Here is a 6,255-nt window from a genome sequence, read left to right as displayed (position 1 = left end):
CCCCGCCCGGCGCAGCAGCTCCCCGTCCTCCAAGGGAAGGACGGCTCCAGGCGGCGGCGTCCTGACGGTCAGCATCCTCTGCCAGCCTCTGTCCCCGGCACGTGTAGGTGAGACTCCTGGTTCGTTTGTTTTTTTTTTTTATTTCGATGCTAAGGGAGTGGCGGGGGGGGCGGGGAGAGGCAGAAGGGAAGCAGACAAAAAAGCAGGAGCGTGCTCTATTTTGAAAAATTCAACCCTCGGTGCTATAGCTTTCACGGTTAATTAAAATTAAATCTCCAGCGCATCAGAGAAAAGAGAAGGTGCAGCTCCGGAGCCTTGCCGCGCCCGCCCGCCTCGGACGTCGGGCGATGCTCTGGCCCCAGCGGCTGCGTGCGGCTGGCTGGGGAGGGAAGGGGTAGGCTTAGCTGAGGGGGAAGAAATCCGGCTTCCAGATCCTTTCATCCCCCGGAAGGGACCCTCGGGATGAGAGTCAGGGGGGAGGGGAGTACAGTTGCAGTTATCCACAAAACCAAGATAATAAATGATTTTAAAAATAAACTCGAGCCCTCCTCCACCTCATCGTCCTCTCCCCACCCAGGAATGAAGGGAAGAGGCAACCTTTACGAGATTTGAGATCTGATCCATTTCAGCTGGGCTGCATAAACTGATGGGTTCAAAAGAGGATCTTTCCTTGAAGGGTGCATGCTTCCTGCAAGAACGCATCTGTAGGTGTGTGTCTGAGATTCCATCCTCTAGATCCTATCCTCATTCCTTATACAGGGGGACTCGCCTCCTGAGGATGGGTGGAAATTTCTCCTCTGTGTTTTGGTGCACTGTAACAGTGATTTATTATTCAGATTCTCCTCCTCATTGTTCATCTTCCTTCATGCTGTCAACCCGCTGGAGAGAGATTACACCTGGACTGGCCCAGTGAGACTTTGCCTAAGAACTTGGCAGATCTGGGGGATGTGTCAGATGCTGTGGTCTTAACAATCTGGGCAAGATGCTGTTTCTAAGCCTGATGTCAGAATACTGTGTGGGGAGAGAGGGAGAATGCCCCTCTGCCCTTTTCCCTTAAGGTTCTTATGGCTGGCCAAATAATCAACAAGACAGGTTAGCAGGAGAAAATAATACCAAGTTTAATAACATGTATACATGGGAGAAACTCAGAAATGAGCAACTCGTCCCTCTGTCTAAGCTGCTTGCTTAAGTATTGTAGCTAAAAGCGAGGAAGGTGTTGAGGGTAGGTAGTGGCCTGGGACTTCAGAAGGCAAGAAGACAATTCTTTTCAGGGTCATCTATAGATAATGTGGTCAGGGAGAGAGAGAGTTTTTTTGATAAAAGGGGCTTGGTGCCCCTTCCATTGTAACATCTATTTTACATTATCATTACAGCCATCATGACAGAAGATCTGTTCCAGGAAGGAGCCACCATGTCAAATTGTTTAGGCAGTTAGTGGGGGAGGTCAAATGTCCCTCAGAGAAAACAATCTAGGTAAAGAGATATATTTCAGGATGGCCAAATCTTGATCTCCCACAACTGTATTTTCCCGTGCTGGGTATTAAAATAATGTAAAAGCAAACAAATGCCATCATTTGATAAATAAATGGCAAGCAATAGGATATATTGGAGCATATGAGGAAGCCATTTGGGGTAAAACTAATTCAGCCTGAGTTTGTTTTTCCAAAAGAGCCTGTTGCCTGCATTGTGTATCTGCTTTGCCATGTCCCAAAGAGAAGAGTAAATGCCCTTAAGGTAAGGATGCAACTTCCCCCACACTGACATTTACTTAAGGATAAGCATTTCTCCCTAGGCTAGGATTTGACTGCTGCACTCATCCTGTGACCATCCAGCTTGAGACAACAGACCTGACACCAGCCACGCCCATTGAGACAGCAGACCTGCTCCCCGCTGTGTCCATCAATAGCTATTCTGGCAGGGTGATCTTGTGGCTATTGTAAAAGGGACATTGCAATCATATGTGATACATGCTCTTTGATGGTATATAACCACTCTGTACACCCCACTTCTTCGGTGCCCTTCCTTCCTTAGGGAAGGAAGGCCCTGGGCCATGGTCCTCAAAAGTTGGCTCATAGTAAACTCACCCCAATTTTGATTTATAGATTGATTATGGATTATTTACGTTGACACATTCTTTTGTTGAGCCTACCACCTAGTAATTCACAAAGCAAGCTGGGAATGGTGGTTGAGAGTGGAATCAGACATAACTTCCTGTTCCTCCATCCACCTGCCCTTCTCTGACCTTCTTTAAGAAACACTTGCCCTTCTATCTTTGTTGCTGACAGATTCCAATCTACACATTAAAGTAGGGAAGAAATCTCTTCCACCTCCCATTTGCTGGATGGTTTATCGAGGAACCACTTACTTCTACCGCTGAAGTCAGTTCTATAGTTAGGACCAAATTTTTAAAAATTACACCATCACCTCCTTAAAAAAGAAGTAAGTTTAAATAGGAAAGTTCAAAGTATCATTGTGGAAAAGCATAAATCCTAATGCTTTGATCCCAATGACAAAGTAGTTTTTTAACAGAAAGAGAAATATTGACTCAGTTCTGAGGGTTTTCTTATTCCAGAAAATTCCAGGCTTTCTTTCTTGGAAGAAAGGAACACTTGAAGTTTCTTTTAAAGATAATTTTATCAGAGAGATAATTTAATGTGGTTTGTGGCCTGGGCTGGACCTGTGGATTCACGGAGCTCTCCCAGGGCTGGTCAGTATGGGCCTGGCTGTCCTGCAGACTCTGTGTGGTGGCTGAGTGGACTGAGAGAGGGATTCTGCAATCCTCCAGGGAAAAGATGACTGGACTGCTGCCACCCTGTTTTGCTGGCTGAGGATGAGAAGGAGCCATTCCTCAGCTGCAAGGAAGTTGCAAGGAAGAGCAGTCAGAAAACCTTTTATCACAGTCCAGAGAGAGCTTGTGATTGAGAGAGATGTGGAGTCTTTCCCAGAGGTCTTTTACTAAAAATAAAGAGGCATGTCCTCTTTGCCTCAGACCTCAGTCAGGGTTTGAAAGTCTGCTAACCCCAAAAGGACTGGAGGCACAGCAATAGTTTTGCCTCTTGGAGGCTCTTTGTTTCCAGATTTTAACTCCGGCTCCTGGTTGAGCCATCTTGTCTCAGGGCAACCACGCCATGCTGAGTTGACTGCTCCTTTGGCTGAATCAAATGCTACCCTGCGCTCTGCATCACTGCCCCCTTTGTCCTGGAGAGAAAGGCCTCGCCATGGCCATGATCCTTCCACACTCCCACTGTGTCACACCCCATTAGCACTGGCTCCCTTCATCTTCTGAGATGCGTCTTCCCACCCCTCTCCCACCCATCTGCCTGGTAACTTCATTTTCTCCCCTCCACAAAGCAGCTGCTGGCTCAGACTGACAGGGGTCTGTGGGATTCTCAACATTCAGATTCACAGAATCTGGGTGCTGAAGGAATGTCAATGAGGCATCTAGCCCCGCCCAATCTTGAAGTAAGAGCAATCCTGAGCCAATTTACATATTATGTAATATGTTACATAATTATGTTACATATTACGTAATATGTTACATAATTGTGTTACATATTATGTAATATGTTACATATTATGTAACACAAGTTACATAAATAAGACCCTTAACCAGTTCACAATATGCAGCCAATATTTGTTGAACACCTGCCAGGTCCTGTTCTAGGCCTGGAGGATACAGAACAGTGGACAACAGTTAAGTGTCCTTGCCTTTGTAGAGTTTATGTTCTAGCATGTATGTATCTTGGGAGCAGGAGTAGGGGGTGGGAGGAGTATGTGTGCCGTGAGAGGTAGGGCAATAAGCAAACAAAAGAACAGAGAGTGGCGATCAGATCTCACAGCTCTTACAAAAATGAGATGCTCAAGCTCCTTGTAACCAACTACCCTCGCTTCCAGGAATTATTTCCTCTGTAGACAGTAGGATCCTCCCTAGATGATGATCCTGCCTCACTGGGAGAGCCTTTCAGGACCAGGTAGGTTGGCAATAACAAAAGAAATACTGCTCACAGTGATGTGGGGCCACTGAGTCACAAGTCGAAAAAGAATTTTCAGACGTGAGCCAATCGTTCGTTCATGCACCTTTACTTTGTGTTCAGCATGGGAACAGGACCCATGGGCAGTAAGGAGCTGCCTGGGGGCAGGACCCATGGGCAGTAGAGAGCTGCTCCATGGAAGCCCCTGTGCGGGGCCATTACATACCTATTCTATAGAATATTTTCAGTATTCTATAGAAATGTCAAACGAGAAAGTATTAGGTGGTCTGGTTAGCCTCAAAGATTAGGGCATGGGGCGGATGAATGAGATGTGCCCTTGCATTCCAAGGTACAGTCTGCCTCAAGTGACACATAGGCAGGAGAGTAAAGTCATTGATTACCTCCTGAGGTAAATTCCTTCGCTCCTAGTCAGAGGTGAATGAGTAATGAAAGACTGAATGAAGTCTCATGGAAAGAATTGGAAATTGTAAAACGAGTCATAGACAAGGTTTCAACCACGTCATATTTCCCTCTGAACCCTTGATCCCAAAAATCTTTGGGAAACGGGTGAAGGTCCATCTTCTATATCTACTTCCTGCTGAGTATGGGCATAGAGCTGTCCCTAAACGGGGATCATGTGACTGGAACCGGGGGCCTCAGATGACCGAAATGTGGCCGCTGCAGAGTCAAGTGCAGACAAGGTAGTGACCGTTTCAAGATGAGAGAGAATCGTCTGTCGAGAGGGCGAAGTTAAGGAAGTGAGTCCTTATTGGCAACTGACAGATAAACAGTGGAAAAGACAGCATATCGCAATTAACAGAATCAAGAAGCCTGCTAATCCAATAAGGAGAGCTTTGATAGTCATCCAGAACCCAGGACCCGACCATGAATTTAGCCAATCATTAAAAGAGAGGGTGGGGTCCCACATGGACTTGATTTGTTTTCCCATGTCTTGAAGTAAAGTAGGGACCTTATTATGGTAATCAGGAATATATACACAGCACCCAATTTTAGTGATGGCACAAGTGCCACCCTGAGCAGAAATTAAAACATCTAGAGCCATCCTGCAAAGGCATCTATGAAGGCCAAAAGATATATTTATGATACCGCCCAAACGTGGGGCCTTCTGTTTGCCTCAAGACATGCCAATAATCAAGAGGCAAGGTGGTAGGAGAAAAAGGACTTTTTTATTACAGCTTGCTAGCAAGAGGGAAGATGGCTGACTAATGTCTGAAAAAAACCATCTTAAGGGACACAAAATCTTACAGCAGTTATATAAGCTGGTGGGTTATTGGGGAGGGGGTTAGGAATGTTGACCCTCTGGTGTTACAGACTGGGAGTGCCACCCCAGATCTTCCAGTTTTCATTGATGATGGCTCTCAGCATAGACTCTCTGTTTGGGGGTCATCATATTCCTAAGGAACTCAAAAGAACAAAGTGATCATCTTATCGCAGCTGAGAGGTACATGCACAAGTAGGGGGTCCTAAAATCTACGGAGCAATTAGATCCCCTGGAGGGTGCATACCCAGCTGGGTCAGTTTGTCAGAGGTCATTCAAAGTTACAATAGGGTTTCTTTTCTACAACATGGCTTCCCTCATGTCAACCTTGTCTTGAGCCGGTATCATTTACATCCACGGCAAGGAGGATTTGAGTAAAATCAAGTTGCCAGTCCTCTCCAGGGTAGGTGCCATGCCTTTGTACGGGCCAAGACAGGGGAGGCGGCTTTAAGCCTCCCTCAAGGTTTCTTTAGTGCACAAACAGGTAGCACAGGCTCGACAAACCTGTTTTATAGTAGAAATTAGTCCCAATCCATCAAAAAATTTGCCTCTTAATTGTGTCAGGGAATGTTTGCCCCAATGAGTAGCCTGGTGAATCCCATTAACCAGCTCCCATTGTCATTCCTTGGGCACAAAGAGCTTTCCTAATGGGTTTTTAAACCAAGACCATTGGCTCTGAAGTGTCCTGCAAAAATCCTTTTTCCTGTGCTAAATTTCTTTCTTTTTCAGTATATCTAGGAACAATATTACCTAGACCAAGGGGACTGGGAAGAAGGGCGAGAAGGTAGTCTCGTTTTGCCACTCGTTTGGCCTCAGCATCAGCAAAATTACTTCCCTGGCTTCCAGATCTAAAATGACTTTGTTTCTGGCCAGACATAAAGCCCTATGGCTCAAGGTGATCTTGATACCAAACCTCTTAATCTCAAGTTTGTGTGCCCGATGCCCAGCAAGCCAAACACTGAGACATCAGTGCTTGGAGATGAGAAAGAGTTATTCGAATTGGCC

At 45.9% G+C, this 6,255-nt stretch overlaps 1 protein-coding gene across 1 annotated transcript in view; it reads left to right on the top strand.

Moving 5' to 3' along the window:
- The first annotated feature begins 38 nt into the window (after nucleotides 1-38).
- TMEM169 (transmembrane protein 169) overlaps nucleotides 39-6,255 on the top strand; it is a 30,570-nt gene continuing 24,353 nt past the window's right edge. The window contains exon 1 of the mRNA XM_004427532.3: nucleotides 39-107. The gene's annotated coding sequence lies outside the window, so the exon portion shown is untranslated. The remainder of the gene's footprint in view (nucleotides 108-6,255) is intronic.

This window comes from Ceratotherium simum, chromosome 37 (assembly GCF_057802395.1).
Source record: "Ceratotherium simum simum isolate JZ-2026a chromosome 37, ASM5780239v1, whole genome shotgun sequence".
NCBI classification, from domain to species: Eukaryota; Metazoa; Chordata; class Mammalia; order Perissodactyla; family Rhinocerotidae; genus Ceratotherium; species Ceratotherium simum.
This window is presented reverse-complemented; position numbering and strand designations above follow the sequence as displayed.